This window comes from Macrobrachium rosenbergii, chromosome 39, assembly GCF_040412425.1.
Source record: "Macrobrachium rosenbergii isolate ZJJX-2024 chromosome 39, ASM4041242v1, whole genome shotgun sequence".
Taxonomy (NCBI): domain Eukaryota; kingdom Metazoa; phylum Arthropoda; class Malacostraca; order Decapoda; family Palaemonidae; genus Macrobrachium; species Macrobrachium rosenbergii.
In genome coordinates this window covers 16,744,833-16,763,280 of record NC_089779.1, presented here as the reverse complement: position 1 = coordinate 16,763,280, position 18,448 = coordinate 16,744,833, and the positions used below count along the sequence as shown (strand labels likewise).

At 35.9% G+C, this 18,448-nt stretch overlaps 1 protein-coding gene across 2 annotated transcripts in view; it reads left to right on the top strand.

Annotated features, from left to right (window-relative positions):
• The window catches only part of LOC136825784 (excitatory amino acid transporter 3-like), a 525,422-nt gene that overhangs the window by 74,976 nt on the left and 431,998 nt on the right, over positions 1–18,448 (top strand). The gene's annotated exons all lie outside the window — the stretch shown is intronic.

Below are 18,448 nucleotides of genomic sequence, written 5' to 3'. Positions count from 1 at the left end.
CCAAGGCCTTCATTCCGATGGGATTATGGGTCCGTCCCTCGGAGGAGAAGCCTGAGGGGCGTGACAGGGATCCAGCGACGCGTGTCCTGATGCAAAATTTCATTATCCTTTGCGACTGGGACTTGAAAATGATTCTCTTTATGCGTTGATGCTATAGGACTCTTTGCTTGAGGCTTTCTGTGGGGCTTCTCTCTCTCTCTCTCTCTCTCTCTCTCTCTCTCTCTCTCTCTCTCTCTCTCTCTCTCTCTCTCTCTCCAAAACCCATCCATTAAGTAGTATATGGTGGTGTTTTATTATCGAAAAATTTTAATGCTTGTTTTGGAAGGCAAATTTTTAGGTTAAGCAAATAAGGGAAGAACTCAGATGATCTTATATTTGTTCTTGCCATTATAATTCTGTTTTCTCTGTAAAACAAGTTATGCTGCAAAGACTTTACACCGGAAGAGGAAAGGAGCCAACTTTTATATAAGAGAGAGGAGTGAAATTTCAAATTTTCTCTGTCGTGGGAATTTTGTCAGTTTTCGTTTTCTGAAAAGAAAACTATTGTGCCGGCTTTGTCTGTCCGTCCGCACTTTTTCTGTCCGCCCTCAGATCTTAAAAACTACCGAGGATAGAGGGCTGCAAATTGGTATGTTGATCATCCACCGTCCAATCATCAGACATACCAAATTGCAGCCCTCTAGCCTTAGTGGTTTTCATTTTATTCAAGGTTAAAGTTCGCCATAATCGTGCTTCTGGCTACGATATAGGGCACACCACCACCGGCCCTTGGTTAAAGTTCCATGGTCCGCGGCTCATGCAGCATTATACCGAGACCAGCGAAAGATAGATATGTTTTCGGTAGCCTTGTTTATACGCTGTAGCGGCTGTACAGAAAACTCGATTGCGCCGAAGTAACTTCGGCGCATTTTTTTTTACTGGGTTAAAGTGATTCATTCAGTTTTGCATTTTTGGGATTTATTTCTTCTCAGCGAGAGTTTTTTAAAATGTATTTTTTTACCTTCTCTTAACTCTCCATTTTATTCTGGGTGTGGGAGGATATTATCCTACTTCTCCCCTGCCCCCTTCCCGGTTATCTACGCTTTCTCCTCCTCCTCATCTACCTTGGAACATCAACAGTGTTCTCAAATGATTGGATTAGGATTTGCTCTCTCTCTCTCTGACTAACTTTTGATTCCTGTCCCCCTGATTTTTGGCTGTTTAGTGGGAGTAAGTATTATTATTATTATTATTATTATTATTATTATTATTATTATTATTATTATTATTATTATTATTATTTAGTATACAATAATGATTTGGATTCAAGAGACACATTTGTATTATTATTATTATTATTATTATTATTATTATTATTATTATTATTATTATTATTATTATTTAGCATATGATAATGAGTTGGATTCAAGTGACACATTATTATTATTATTGTTTTTCTAATTATTAGAAAATAGTCGATATTTATTATCAGTCTCTATTATTTTTTCAGTATTATCGTGGACGGTTACTGTATTGAAGCAGCCATGATTATTTTGCCAGAGTTTGCTTCAACAAATTTAATATTGTATCGTAACTTTACTTGATTCATTGTCATACCGGAGATGTATGTATTTTTACCAGCAGCGGCTTTCTATGAGATTTTACTGATGTATTCTTTTCAGGAATAGTTTGTCTTTTAAACACAAGTTACATCTTACCCGTATTTTTTTTTTCAAATTGTTCATTTATTCGTTCCCGATTTCGTCTTCAAACTTTCAATGGTATTTTACCGTATTCTTTTCTAAACGTTACCTTAATTTAATTATATTCTATCTCTTTTTAGACTTTTCCTACAAGCCTTCATTGTTCGTAATTAGAATTTGACAAAAGTCTTCATTGTGTCTCCCAATCGCTATAGTTTCACATGTACGTGATGCTTTGCGACAAAAATTTTGCTGACTTTAATAGTGAATCGATTCGGATGTGATCTGACCTCCTTGGGGTGGGTTGGGAAGGGGGTGGGGGTTTAGTTCCGTCAGTGCACCTCACGCGGTGCACTGTAGACATTACCTAAAGTTCGCTGCAGCGTCCCTTCGGCCCCTACCTGCAACCCCTTTCATTCCTTTTACAGTACCTCCATTTATATTCTCTTTCTGCCATTTTACTTTCCACCATCTTGTAACAATTGCTTCATAGTGCAGCTGCGAGGTTTTCCTCCTGTTACACCTTTCGAACTTTCTTTTCTCAACTTCCCTTTCAGCGCTGAATGACCTCGTAGGTCCCAGCACTTGGCCTTTAGCCTAATTCTATATTCCAGTTCCTAACGATTGTCTTAACATACTCGCAGCACTGAAGGACCTCATAGGTCCCGGCGCTTGGTCTTTGGTCTAAGTTTTACATTCCAGTTCCACAGAAAGTGGGTCAGATGGACATTAGACACCTGTGAAGCCTGGTTCATGTTTAAGTGTGTAAGGAATATTTGGATCTGGGTATTTTCACGCTTATTTCAAGTCTTATTTCATTTTTAATGTTTTCGAGAGCTGTTCAGGATATTTACATCTTTCAGACTATATTCCTGTGTAAATGTGTGGTCTCGGAATGTAAATATTATTATTATTATTATTATTATTATTATTATTATTATTATTATTATTATTATTATTATTATTATTATTATTATTATTCAGAGGATGAACCCCATTCATATGGAACAAGCCCACAGGGGCCATTGACTTGAAATTCAAGCTTCCAAAGAATATTATGGTGCTCATTAAGAAGAGAAGGTAAAGGGAAATAGAGAAAGAAGAGATCTCACTTATTAAGAAGAAGAAAAGAATAAATAAATAGATAAAAATGTATGAAAATGCAAGGAGAACAGCATCAGGGACTCTCTTAAGCCAACAATTCTTCCCAAAGTCGTAACAAGCGAGTCACTCGGTTGCTAGAGAGCCCCAAAGCTGATTGTGCAGTATCGATTGCCTCTCTAGATCGTGCTTGCAACGTGAGAAAACGTCAAGAGCTCCAGTTCTGTGGATGAAGAAGAAGAAGAACGCTCTCTCGTGTTTGTTTACGGGCCGTTTTCTATATCACTCGACTCACTTTAGAGGGGAGACTCCTCAAATGTCAAGGCGGCGGCGGCATCCACTCGGAGACTGAATTGGTAAGGATCTCTGGTTGCGTTCCCCCCTCATTGCAGTGCGCTCGATTGCAGGTGTTTATTTTTATGGATTCAGGTGATGCGTGTTAGTGATTTTTTTTTTATGTTTTGATAGGCGTTTACGGTTTATTTTCCCCCCCTGATGTGTCCATTCGATCGAAATTGAATATTGCATACGATACAAATTTTTAACCCCCTTAGGGGATTAGTGTCGTCAGTGTACCTCACGTGGTGCACTGTTGGCATTACTTAAGGATCTTTATAGCGTCCTTTCGGCCCCAAGATGCAGTCCCTTTCATTCCTTTTACCGTACCTCCGTTCTTGTTCTCTTCCAGCTGACGTTTCACCCTCTCTAACAATTGTTTCACAGTGCAACTGCGAGGTTTTTCTCTTGTTGTACTTTTCAAACCTTCCTCTCTCAATTTCTCTTTCAGCGCAGAAGGACCTGATAGGTCCCAGCCGTTTTCCTTTGGCCTAAATTATATATTCCTTGATATTTAGTTTTCTTCGGTATCTGTCACTATTATGAAGTTACAAAATGGTCTTAAGGTGTAATGTTTCATTTAAGCAGGTCGCATTCTAATTATGAAGGAAGTCTGGTTCGGGTTTCCGTGAGCATACTCGCATTATGACCATAATGATATTAGATCACCAAATTAGCCAGTTTCCTTCTTATTGATGTAACAAATCATTCACAACACATATGCTTTGTATATGTGTCCGTATCTGTATTTTTTTTTTATTTCTCCAAGTTGTAGTTGCCTGTTGGAAGAGGTGTTTTGAGAGAGAGAGAGAGAGAGAGAGAGAGAGAGAGAGAGAGAGAGAGAGAGAGAGAGAGAGAGAGAGAGAGACCTTGGCTTATACATCCTCTACATATTGAATCGAGGAAAAACATACCAATGCACACGTGTGTGTGTGTATATATATATTATATATATTATACTTGTTATATATATTATACTCTATATATATATACACATACATATACATATATACACTATATGTATTTATAACAATGTGATGAAAATATAAATGGAAGAAAGTGAAACTAAATAATTTTCAAGTTTGTATATATATATATATATATATATATATATATATACATATATATACATACATATATATATATATATATATATATATATGTATATATAAATCACTTAAAACCACTGTTGAAAAAATAACATACTGGGTTTAGGTCCTGACCGGTTTCAACTGTATTTGTAAGCCATTCGTTAGTAACAGAAGTAAAGCCTAAACCGGCTCAGGACCTACACTTAGTATGTTATTTCATCACTAGTAATTCTAAAATGAGATATGAATCACGTGTTGTTATTTTAATATATTTATATATATATATATATATATATATATATATATATATATATATATATATATATATATATATATATATATATATATATAATATATATATGTATGTATGTATGTATGTATGTATGTTTGTATAAATGTATATCAGTAAGCAAAGTAGATTAAGAGATAGATATTTCCGTGTGTATGTGTGTGTGCGTTTGTGTGTATAATGATAACAACTAGGTCATCACAATGCACCTCTGAGGAAGCCTCATTAGGAATACAAGATTATAACCACCTGTTTCGGCGATTAGAATCCAGTATCCTTTTGATACTTTCCTGTGATATATATCAACGGTCACAGCCTTCCCTTTTTGCGTCATACTAAACTATATATGTATTTTACTCACATTCTTATCTGTTTGTTTATTTAACTCATATTTTTCTCTTCTAATTACTGATCTCTTCTTTCTGTATTTCCTATTACCCGCTATGCTTCTTTGTGGTGAACGCCATAATATTCTTTGGAAGCTTGAATTTCAAGTCAGTGGCTCCTGTGGGCTTGCTCCATATTAATTGGCTTTATCTACAGAATAATAATAATAATAATAATAATAATAATAATAATAATAATAATAATAATAATAATAATAATAATAGTAATAATAATAATAATAATAATATTCTTTGGAAGCTTGAATTTCAAGTCAGTGGCTCCTGTGGGCTTGCTCCATATTAATTGGCTTTATCTACTGAATAATAATAATAATAATAATAATAATAATACTAATAATAATATAATAATAATAATGTTAAAAAAATTATATCCGCAATTGGGCCACCTAATTACCGTGGTTTTCAAAACCAGTGAAGGTTTTCTCTCCTGTAGAATGGTCTTAATTTTCCAGCTCCTTGTAAAAGATGGACATTTTTACACTTTTTCAGTTGCTTGGTGATTTCAGATTAAATAGATTCACACGTACAGGAGCGCAGTATGTATGTGCGTGCGTGCGCGCGTGCGTATGCTTCTTATCAAGAGCGTTATAATTTAACATGGACCATGGTTGTAAAGAATTTTGTTTGACGCTATTGTTTTTTTTTATAGTTTTCTATTTTATTGATTAATGTGAATCGTGTATAGATGGGGAATTGGTGTATCAGATAGGTCTCTCTCTCTCTCTCTCTCTCTCTCTCTCTCTCTCTCTCTCTCTCTCTCTCTCTCTCTCTCTCTCTCATTCCTTCCTTCCTCGTCTGTTTTTTTTTTAAAGTATCAATTTGCTCCGCAAAGCAAAAATGCGAACCTCAATAAGGTTTCGGAAACTCGACTGGGGAAAAGAAAAAAAAATTGATTAAAGGGTTTATTGAAAAGTGTGCATTGAGTGTAGGAATACGTCAGTCAATAGGCAAAATAAAAAAAAGAAAAAAAAAGGGTTGAATATACACCTTTCAAGCATGCATTCTAAGGCTGGGGAAAATGAGGAAAGCTCTCTCGAGTCGAGAAAGGTATGTTCGAGAATTTTATTAACCCCTTTTGGAAAATCCAAAGCGATTCCTATTTCTCCGGGACAGCTCTCGAATTTCATTAGGCGAATCTCGAAACTAAATGGATTTTTTGCTCTTTTTATTTTCCTTTATTTCTGCCTCTTCTTATTCTTCTTCCTCCTCTTCCTCCTTGCTGGATTAGGAAAGTCTCGCCCACGGGCAGCTATTTCCGGCCGCAATGTTTTGGTGTAGTTGCCATGGCAACGGCGGTTTTGCTAAAACTGGGGTTTTTGGAGTGGGAGTCCGTTGCGAACTCCTCTTCTTCTTCTTCTTCTTCCTCTTCTTTTTCTTCTTCTTGGTCTTTTTCTCCCTCTTCTCGCTCTTCTGCTTTTTGCTACTTCTTCTTTTCCTCGTTCTGCTTCTTCCTCTTCTTCTCGTTCCTCATCTTCTTCTCGTTCCTATTCTTCTTCTTCTTCTTCTTCTTCTTCTTCTTCTTCTTCTTGGTTCGTTGACGTCAAAAACGAAGTCGTTTCTGGTTGGCTTACGGCTTCGTCATGCCCCAGTTCTGAGAGTTGTTGCAGAGTTATTTTCGCATCGCGGGAAAGCTGCGGAGGTTGTGATCTCAGGCTGTATTCGTAAGGGAAACCTCAGAGGTGGTATTCGTAATGGAAACGTCTGAGGTTGTATAAAAACTTCAGGGGTTGTGTTCTTAAGGGGAAACTTCTGAGGTTGTATAAAAACTTCAGAGGTTGTGTTCTTAAGGGGAAACTTCTGAGGTTGTATAAAAACTTCAGAGGTTGTGTTCTTAATGGGAAAATTCTGAGGTTGTTTAAAAACTTCAGAGGTTGTGTTCTTGAGGGGAAAATTCTGAGATTTTATAAAAACTTAAGCGGTTGTGTTCTTAAGGAGAAACTTCTGAGGTTGTGTTCTTAATGGAAACGTCTGAGGTTTTATAACAACTTCAGAGGTTGTGTTCTTAAGGGGAAAATTCTGAGGTTGTATAAAAACTTAAGGGGTTGTGTTCTTAAGCAAAATTCTGAGGTTGTATAAAAACTTCAGGGGTTGTGTTCTTTAGCAAAATTCGGAGGTTGTATAAAAACTTCAGAGGTTGTGTTCTTAAGCAAAATTCTGAGGTATAAAAACTTCAGAGGTTGTGTTCTTAAGCAAAATTCTGAGGTTGTATAAAAACTTCAGAGGCTGTGTTCTTAAGCAAAATTCTGAGGTTGTATAAAAACTTCAGAGGCTGTGTTCTTAAGCAAAATTCTGAGGTTGTATAAAAACTTCGGAGGTTTTGTTTTAAGCAAAATTCTGAGGTTGTATAAACACTTCAGAGGTTGTGTTCTTAAGCAAAATTCTTAGGTTGTATAAAAGCTTCAGAGGTTTTGTTTTAAGTAAAATTCTGAGGTTTTATACAAAATTCAGAGGTTGTGTTCTTAAGGGGAAACTTCAGAGGTTGTATTCTTAGGGGAACTGACAATGTTCGCTTCACAAAATTTATATAGAGGATCATAGTACGTTGAAGCCGCTTAACGAAAGCGTTCTTTGCAGTTTGAGCATGCGCAGAATATTTTCTTTGCTGATTCCTCGAATGTCGTCGGCTGAAGTATAGTGCTTGAGAAGTATTTATACTAAAAATAAAAAAAAAAAATAAAAAATTTATAATGAAAAAATAAAGGCCCAGAACGATTTATGGTAGTGGTTTCAGAGAAACTGCACTGAAGTTTAATAATGAAAAGCAAAAATAAAAAAAATTATCCCTGGAGTTTGCTGAAATCACTGAAGTCGTAATAATGAAATGCAAAAATAAAAAAAAGATTATCTCCGGATTTTGCTGAAATCACTGAAGTCGTAACAATGAAATGCAAAATAAAAAAAAATCATTTCCGCCTTTTCCTGAAATCACTGAAAGCTGTAACCATGAAATGCAAAAAAAATCATCCCCGGATTTTGCTGAAATCACTGAAGTCGTAATAATGAAAAGCAAAAAAAAAAAAAAAAATTATCCCCGGATTTTGCTGAAATCAATGAAGTCGTAATAATGAAATGCGAAAATAAAAAAAAATTATTATCCCCCCCCGTTCCTGAAATCACTGAAGTCGTAATAATGAAATGCAAAAATAAAGGAGATTATCCCCGCCTTCTGCTGAAGTCACTGAAGTCGTAATAATGAAAAGCAAAAATAGAAACAAATTATCCCGGATATTACTGAAATCACTGAAGTCGTAATAATGAAATGCAAAAATAAAAAATTATCCCCCACCTGTTGCTGAAATCACTGATGTCGTAATACTGAAATGCAAAAATAATAAAAATTATCCCCGGATTTTGCTGAAATCACTGAAAGTCGTAATAATGAAACGCAAAAAATACAAATAAAATAAAATAATCCCTGGCTGTTGCTGAAATCACTTGTCATAATAATGAAATGCAAAACTAAAAAAATAATCCCGCCTGTTGCTGAACTCGCTCAAGTCGTAATAATGAAATGCAAAAATAAAAAAATCAACCTTGAATTTTGCTGAAATCACTGAAGCCATAATAATGAAATGCAAAAAAAAAAAAAAAAAAAAAAAATCCGAAAATCTCGGGGCTCGAAAACACGGAGCCTATATGGTGGCCGTTGGTATAAATAACTTTAGTTGGTATATAACTTTGCGTATAGAAAAAAGCGTATGTGCGCTCCCCGAGGCTAAGCAGACGACAGAGTCTTAAAAAAAATGAGAAGAAGCTATCCTCGTCCTGGTTAAGGAGTAAAAGGGGGGAGGGGGTTAGAGAGAGAGAGAGAGAGAGAGAGCTGGGAAACAACAGCGTTCTGTACCTCTTGCTAGAGAACAATAGTAGCTAAGATTGTCATTGTTGGCCATAAACAATGGAACGGTCGCAAACGAATGCCGGGGAGCGAGAGAGAGCGCTGTAAAGTCTACCTCCCCCCCTCACTCTCTCCCCTCACTTCCACTCCCACTCTCACCCCTCCACATCCCGAAACACATAACTATACCAATTTAAGAATAGGTATGTTCCCCCCCCCATTTTTTTTTCATAGCTTTTGAAAATGGCCGTCACTTCGCTAGGTGGGCACTTACTTGTTTCCTTATGCATTCCCGTTGGTTCTGTGTAGAGATCGCGACGGTAAAGTCAGTCGGAATTCAGTAAATTCTGTTTTATTTTCATCAGAGTCTGTCGTTGGCACTCGTTGACCGTCTTATTCCTGAGGATCCTCTTTGCTGATATTGCGATTGTGAAAGTCATCCAAATACATTTTATTTCACACTGTATTAAAGTTGTGAAGGAAAAAGTCAACAGATTTAGTCAGCGTTTTCTACTGTTTCTTCGTGTTCGTGGAAATTTTGGGGTCTCAAACTGCACAGACTCTTTGCAGAGATTATTAATTTCAATACTCTTTACCCTCATATTCTTTGTGAAGGCTGTTGACATTTTATATTGCTTACCCACAGATACTTAGTAACCATTGTGGAGTAGAGAGAGAGAGAGAGAGAGAGAGAGAGAGAGAGAGAGAGAGAGAGAGAGAGAGAGAGAGAGAGAGAGAGAGAGAGAGAGAGAAAGTCAAAAAAATTATTTTAGAAAAGCCTTCATCCTAAGGATAGTCATGACACGAGAGAGAGAGAGAGAGAGAGAGAGAGAGAGAGAGAGAGAGAGAGAGAGAGAGAGAGAGAGAGAGAGAGAGAGAGAGAGATTGCCGTTGTAATTTATATGAAAGGAATTGTTGAGCATATAAATGAATACTTGAGTAATCATGTATGTACACTCAGCGACTTGGAATGGCAAGAATCACACAAGTTCGAAGGTAGGAGAGAGAGAGAGACCTTACCTTACCTTACAGACCTTACAGTTCGTTCGGGTTGCCCCAGGTCCCTCAGTGTGAGGCATCTTTGATGTCTACCAGAGAATTGCTAACGCATCTTCCGGTATATTTTGCATCTTCCAGTCTTGGATGGTCTGGGATGCATCTTAGATATTTGTCGAGCTTATTCTTAAACACATCTACGCTCACTCCTGTTATGTTCCTCAGATGAGCTGGTAGCGCATTGAATAGACGCTGCATTATCGATGCTGGTGCGTGGTGGATTAATGTCCTGTGTGCTTTCCTTAGTGTTCCTGGTATAGTTTTTGGCACTATTAATCTACCTCTGCTTGCTCTTTTTGATATTTTTAGCTCCATGATGTTTTAGGTAATTCCTTCTATCTGTTTCCATGCTTGGATTACCATGTAGCGTTCTCTTCTCCTTTCAAGACTATATAAATTTAAGAATTGTAGTCTTTCCCAGTAGTCAAGGTCCTTAACTTCTTCTATTCTAGCTGTAAATGACCTTTGTACACTCTCTATTTGTGCAATATCCTTTTTGGTAGTGTGGGTACCATATTATATTGCAATATTCAAGTGGACTACGTACTTATGTTTTATAAAGCATAATCATGTGTTCAGCTTTTCTTGTTTTGAAGTGCCGGAACAACATTCCCATTTTTGCTTTGCATTTTGCCAATAGAATTGCTATTTGATCATTGTATAACATATTCCTATTCAACATCACACCAATGTCTTTAACTGCTTCCTTGTTTGTGATTGTTTCATTATTAGGTCCTTTATATGCATATAGCATTCCTACTTTATCACCATAGTTCATTGATTCAAATTTATCAGAGTTAAATACCATCCTATTTATCTCTGCCCATTTATATATTTTGTTTAGGTCTCTTTGTAGCGAGTTCCTATCTTCATCACAAGCAATTTCTCTACTTATTCTTGTGTCATCTGTGAAACTTCTTACTACTGAGTCCTTAACATTACTGTCTATGTCTGCAGTCATAATCACAAACAGCAATGCAGCTAACATCGTACCTTGTGGTACACCGGATATTACCGTAGCTTCATCCTATTTCTCATCGTTTGCAATCACTATCTGTTTTCTGTTTTGCAAAAATTCTTTTATCCATCTTCCTACTTTGTCAACAATGTTATGTTTTCTAATTTTTTGCGCTAACATATTATGATCTACCTTGTCAAAAAGCTTTTTGCAAAATCTAAGTAAACCACATCTGTATCTTTTCATTTATCATATTTTTATAAATGCTTTCATGGTGGACTAACAGTTGGGTTTGTGTACTTTTTTCCAGGTACAAAACCATGTTGTCCTATATTGAACAATCTATTTTTCATTAAATGTTTCATTAAATTTTTTCATTACCCTTTCATAAACTTTCATAATATGAGATGTCAGACTCACAGGCCTATAATTACTTGCCTCTAGTCTTGAACCACTTTTGAAAGTAGGAGTAATATATGCTAATTTATGCTCATCATAAATCTTTGTCTTAATAATATTGCTAGCGGCTTTGCGATTGAATGAACCACTTTCTTTAACAATATGGCAGGTACGCCATCTGGTCCTGCTGCTGATCCATTTTAATTTCATTAATAGCCTGCACAATATCGGCTTCTGTAATATCTATATCCGATAAGTATTCAATATTTTCATCTCTTATTTCTGTATCATTATCTTCATTGTCAATTCTAGGTGTAAATTCACTCTTATATCTTTCTGCTAATATGTTACATATTTCCTTTTTTTCATTCGTTAATCGCCCTTCAATTCTTAGAGGGCCTATTTCTACTCTTATTTTATTCATCTTTTTTGCATATGAATAAAAAATTTTAGGGTTTTGCTTGATATTTTGTAGGGTCTTTTCTTCTAGGTTTCATTTTTCATTTTCTTTTGATTGTATAATTTTCTTTTCTGCATTTTCTATCTTACTTTTTAGTTCCATCACTTTCCATGCATTCTTTTCTTTTGCAAGACCTTTTTTCCACTTTCTGATTTTCTGGAACAAGATCCCTCTGTCTCTTGGAATTCGTGACTGATGTTTACTTTTTTTCTTCGGTATAAATTTTTCCACTATTTCCTCTAATATTTTATATAATATATCCGTATTTACCTGTATATTATCACTTACAAATATGTTTTCCCATTCTTTGTTTAATTCTTCATTTATTTTTGACCAATTTATATTCTTACTATAGAAATTGTATTTTCCATATCCTTCCCATTTTTTTCGTCTCTTGCTTTTCTCTGTTTTCATGTGTTTTGGAACGGACTGTTAGTTCTATGACATTATGGTCCGAAATACTCGTGTTATATACTATTATTTCTTTAACATAGTTCACCTCATTCACAAATACTAGTTCTAAAATATTATCCTTTCTTGTTGGCAGGTGATTTATTTGTTGAATGTTATGTTCTAGTAGCATATCTAATAGCTTTTCAAATTGCCTCTTATCTTCTGCGCTACTATTGCTCTCTTTTTTATATGTATAAATACAACCACAGTCTCCTATTCGTTCTTCCATTCTACAAAAGGAAAGTTAAAGTCTCCGGATAGGAGTATAGTCCAGTCCTTGTGATTTCTACATATTTCATCCAATTTGTCAATTATTATGTCAAACTCTTTAGTATTAGGGGGTCTGTATATTACAATGTTCACTAATTTTTCAGATTCAAATTCTACCGCTATTAATTCACATTCTGTGTTACTGTATTTCTCACAGATTTTTCCTTGATTGGCATCTCTCCCATATATCGCGAGAGAGAGAGAGAGAGAGAGAGAGAGAGAGAGAGAGAGAGAGAGAGAGAGAGAGAGCGAGCGTAATAGGAATCATGAAAAACATACATAGAAAAAAAATGTCATAACTTGAAGAAGAGATACAATATGGTTTAGTTGTCAGTGCGGCAAGAGGCTCACAGAGGGACCTGGTCGTTCAAAGACGAAAATTTGGAATATATGGTTATGAGATTCCTTCTCCGGCATTTCCTGCGTAAATAATCTTCTCTCTCTCTCTCTCTTATTTTTTTTTTTTTAGCTTTCCTGTTACTTAGGAAAGCTTGACCATGGAAAGTTCTCGGTGACGCCGATAATTTTGCTGAAGTTGATGAAGACCATAAGAAGTCTACGGGGCGAAAGTTGTAGTATATTAAAAGAATGATTAAGCCTATAAATAGTTGAGTAATGTATATACCTCCATTGGTGTATATATTTGCCTAAGGTAAAACAAATTCATCAGTTTCTGCTGTTGACGTGGTTTTGTCAAGAGGGAGTTGAGTGTATTCTTCATTACAGAAAATAACACAAAAACTCGTGTATTGCGCTCAGTCGCAACTCTTATGACTTCTGAAGTCAAATTCTATATTACGTTTTGTAGACCAGAGAGCATTCAGTAGTTTTTATTTTAGTTAAGGTTAAAGTTAGCCATTATCGTGCGCCTGGCACGAGTCCGTGGTTAAAGATTCATGGGCTGCGGCTCATACAGCATTATACCGAGACCATCGAAAGATAAATCTAATTCCGGTGGCCTTGATTATACGCTGTACAGAAAACTCGATTGCGCCGAAGACACTCGGGAACATTTTGTACTTGTTTTTATCCTAAACATCATCGTCTTTTTCTGGAGTGGATGGTGAAAACGCAACATTTTTTTTTATCAGTCTATCATCAGGAATGTTAAAAGAGTTTAAAAAATTTTAGAAAATTAAAGAAATGTTGAAATGGAGTGATAAATATGCAGCACATTTTATCATTAGTTAGCTACATTACCGGTGTCCTGAAATAAGCCACCATTTTCTTTTTCAGATTAGTTGATAAAATACCACATTCTAATAAGAAAAAGAAACTTTAACAGCCTTTCAATAATAGGCTGAAGAAAATTATGGAGCTTTATCAGAATATTTTAAAAAGTAGCACAGTTAAGCATTCTGCTCCTTTATCAGTCAATCTCTACTCTTCTCAAAGTATCGGGATATTTAAAAAAAATTTTAAGCTGGTAGATAAAGGTGCTGCAGAATTCTTAACCGTCTTATTTTTTTTTAATAATCTGTTTAACCTTTAGCATTTTCTTCGTTTTTATATTATATTTTTCATATCTATATTGTTATGGTATTCTTTATGTTATTATCGCTATAATTACGGTTGTTATTATTGATACGAAAGGTGGAATTCATGCTAGACAGTAATAGAATATGCAGATATGGCGGCGACCATTGCCTTGATTAATACTTTAAACGCTTTTCACCATACGTCAGAATGCCATGCCCGCCCCCTTTCCAAAATTGTCTGACTCAAAAGGTGTATTCCAAATAATATGCATATACGAAAAATCCTTGGTCACAATCCCCACCCCATTCCCCGAAACTATAAAATTCCCCTAGGGTGGATTTCCCCGGGTTAGGAACCACTGCTCTAGAGCCACCCAATGACCCCTTGTCAGGGAAACGACTTAATGCCAGAAATATTATAATTTTTATAACATGTTGTTGTTGTTGGAGACCTTCCGATATTCCTGTGAAAATGGCTGTACATCGCGGGGGGTTGCTGAAAGGTATGTTGTTGTTGTCATGGGGACGCCACGACGGCGGCCTCTGAGAGAGAGAGAGAGAGAGAGGAGAACGACTAATAAATTATTGATAATGAAAAACTTCATTAAGGACTGTTTGTACGTGTTTTAATACTGACAAAGAAAGCTACTGATAAATAACGAGAGAGAGAGAGAGAGAGAGAGAGAGAGAGAGAGAGAGAGAGAGAGAGAGAGAGAGAGAACGCTGATAAATCTTTGAATAATAAGAAACCCCATTAAAGGCTACGTATACATATGAATACTGATAAAAAGACGCTATTAAATAATGAAGAGAGAGAGAGAGAGAGAGAGAGAGAGAGAGAGAGAGAGAGAGAGAGAGAGAGAGAGAGAGAGAGAGAGAGAGAGATCAGAAACAAACTTTCTATACAGGATAAACAAATAAGAGGAACGGAGAATTAGAGGTAGATAAGAAAAGGAACAAGATGAAAACGAAGGTAAACATTCATGACAGAGAGAGAGAGAGAGAGAGAGAGAGAGAGAGAGAGAGAGAGAGAGAGAGAGAGAGAGATAAACTTCAGTACAGGTTAAACATATAAGATGAAAGGAGAACTAGAAGCACATAAGAAAAAGAACAAGATGAAAACGAAGGTAAACATTCATGACAGAGAGAGAGAGAGAGAGAGAGAGAGAGAGAGAGAGATATGATTTAAAATACGAGCTAACAATATAGATAAACATCCTTAAATTAGATTTGAAGGAAAAGATAAATTAAGAAAGCACAAGTATAGTTTTGGCAGAATTAAGAGGCTAGCGAATGAATAAAGAATAGAAAATTGTATACAAAATAAGATTTGAAATAACGTGCCAAGGATATGTACGAGTATATCTGGTTATCGGAGATGGCAAGATGTGAAGGAAAATAGAATGAGAGAAATGAATTGAAAACAAATAAAAAATGCGCCGAAGAAACCGAGTTTTCTGTACAGCGTATAATCAAGGCCACCGAAAATAGATTCATCTTTCGGTGGTCTCGGTATAATGCTGTATGAGCCGCGGCCCATGAAACTTTAACCACGGCACGGTGGTGGCCTGTCCCATATCGTTGCTAGACGCACGATCATGGCTAACTTTAATTTTAAATAAAATAAAAACTACTGAGGCTGGCGGGCTGCAATTTTGTATGTTTGATGATTTTGGGGGGTGGATGGTGAACATAGAAATTTGCAGCCCTCTAGCCTCAGTAATTTTAAGATCTGTGGGCGGACAGAAAAAGTGCGGACAGAAAAAGTGCAGACAGAAAAAACTGCGGACAGAATAAAGTGCGGATGGACAGACAGAGCTAGCACAATAATTTTCTTTTTACAGAAAACTAAAAACTGGAAAAAATTCACATAAAATTAATCTGTCGCGAGATTTCTATTTCCACGCCAGCCTTGGAAATGAGGGATTGTTTTCATACAAAGCAAACAAGTAAACAAACAAATAAACACAGGCAGGAAGGTGAAACGAAGACTGACGCAATCAGCATAAAAAGACTGATGTAACGACATCGGGAGTCGCTGTCGTCTCATTTAGGCAAATTGGTCGTCATGGCAACGCTCATACATCCGGACATCGGAGAAGCCGAACTGCCGCTTTCTTCTTCTTCTTCTTCTTCTTCTTCTTCTTCTTCTTCTTCTTCTTCTTCTTCTTCTTAATCCTCTCTTTCTTTCTCTCCTTCTTCCTCCTCTTCTTCTTCCTCTCCTTCTTCTTCGTCTTCTTTTTCTTCTTCTTCCTCTTCCTCTCTTTCTTTCTTTCCTTCTTCCTCTTTCTTTCTCTCCTTCTTCCTCTTCTTCTTCTCTTTCTCTCCTTCTTCTTCTTCTTCTTTTTTTTTCTTCTTCTTCCCCTTAGGGGGCTAGTGCCGTCAGTGCACCTCGTGCGGGCCACTGTAGACGTAACTTAAGGTTTTTCACAGCGTGCCTTCGGCCCCTAGAATCAACCCCTTTCGTTCCTTTTACTGCACCTCCTTTCAGATTCTTTCTTCCAACTTACTTTCCACCCTCTCCTAACAAATGCGAGGTTTTCCTCCTGTTACACCTTTCAAACTTTTACTTTAAGTTTCTGTTTCAGCGCTGAATGACCTCAATGGATCCAGTGCTTGGCATTTGGCGTAAATTTTCTATATTCAGTCAGTTCATTTATTCATTCTTCTTCTGCTTCTTCTTCTGTGGCGTTTTTCGATAACTCCCACAGAATCGCTGTTGACCGCAGCGGTGCTTGTGCGTATAGGACGCGCGAGCGCGCTGCGAAAAAGGATGCAAATGAAATGGCAGTGACGAAGCAGTCTGGTAATTGCTATTTAATATTTTAAATTAAATATCGGTTATTTAATTTTATAAATTATCGTCTTTAAACACTCATCTTTAGGTCCCTTTACCGTCTTTTTAGACAGACGGGGGAGACCTGTTTAGGTCTTTAGACGGATTTTTTTCTATTATTTTTATTTAAATTTCAAAACTGTTCTCTATTGACGGGTAATTAGCAGATGCCTAAACTGTGCATTGTAAACTGTGCATTGAACGTGTAAGTTGTGTCGTAACCTGGCGTCAATAACCTAGGCGTTGTGACGCCAGCTTAAGTAGCCACAAATCAATCACTCAATCGTGACCTTGAAATTTTGTTGAATTCGTTATAAAACCGGTAATTTCTTATTTAACTTTTAAAAATTTCTTTTTAGTTTTGTGCCAAGTAAAGGCGTGTTTCAGAAAGGGGTTTTTGCTTTTATGAAAAGGTAAGAACAGAGATAGTTTTGTCTAGTCTCTGATCATTCATGATTAGTCATGGAATGGAGTACAGGTTTTCTTTAGCTTATTATTAATTTCAGAATTCTATTTAACTTATTATTAATTTCAGAATTTTCTTTAACTTAAGAATTTTCTTTAACTTTTTATTAATTTCAGAATTTTCTTTAACTTGTTAATTTCAGAATTTTCTTTAATTTATTAGTAATTTCAGAGTTTCAGGAGGGAAGCCGTTACTTATATTCATAATACCGGTGTTTATTTTTACCTCTGGAAGTATCTAACAATTGACTTCAGGTCTGTTGCTTGATTATTTTCCAGGTGCGCCGTTGAAGATAAAAATTGGTTTTTAACTTAGTGAATATAAACAAGAGGGTTTCAGTTTTCTGTATTTCCCATTACCTTTTGTTGCTTCTTTCAAATGAACACCATATTCTTCAGAAGCTTGAATTTCAGGTCAGTGGCCCTGGGATGGGCTTGTTCCAAATGAATAGGTTTCATCTTCTGAATAATAATAATAATAATAATAATAATAATAATAATAATAATAATAATAATAATAATAATAATTGACTCTCTCTCTCTCTCTCTCTCTCTCTCTCTCTCTCTCTCTCTCTCTCTCTCTCTCTCTCTCTCTCTCTCTCTCTCTCAGTGGGAAAGGAGCCTAGATGCACGACACCAAACTTTAATTTATTAATGGATGGTTTATGTAAAAAAACTGGTCTTAGGTCAATATGGGACCTTGCCTCAAAAACGACCCCTCTTGGCTTTGAGGGGTATGAGAAGCTTAGTGTGGACCCGTGGTCTCGGCACACTGATGGAAACCTATGATAAAAAGAGTTAAATAAAGCGAAGGTCATTATTATTATTATTATTATTATTATTATTATTATTATTATTATTATTATTATTATTCAGATGATGAACCCTATTCATATGGAACAAGCCCACAAAAGGGGCTGTTGACTTGAAATTCAAGCTTCCAAGGATTATTATTATTATTATTATTATTATTATTATTATTATTATTATTATTATTATTATTATTATTATTATTATTATTCAGATGATAAACCCTATTCATAAGGAAAAGGCCCACAAAAGGGGCTACTGACTTAAAATTTAAGCTTTCAAAGAATGTTATGTTTCCATTTGAAAGAAGTAACAGAAGGTAATGGGAGATAAAGAAGGAAGAGATCACTTATTAAAAAAATGAAAAAAATAAATTTAAAAAGTAATAAAGAAATAGGAAAAAATATAAAAATATATTCAGACTACAACGAGAATTATATTAGGGTAGTAATGCATTGCATCTCCGGCCTTCCAAATACGCATGAAGAGTTAAGGGTGAGCCAAGCAAATAAGTCAAAAGAA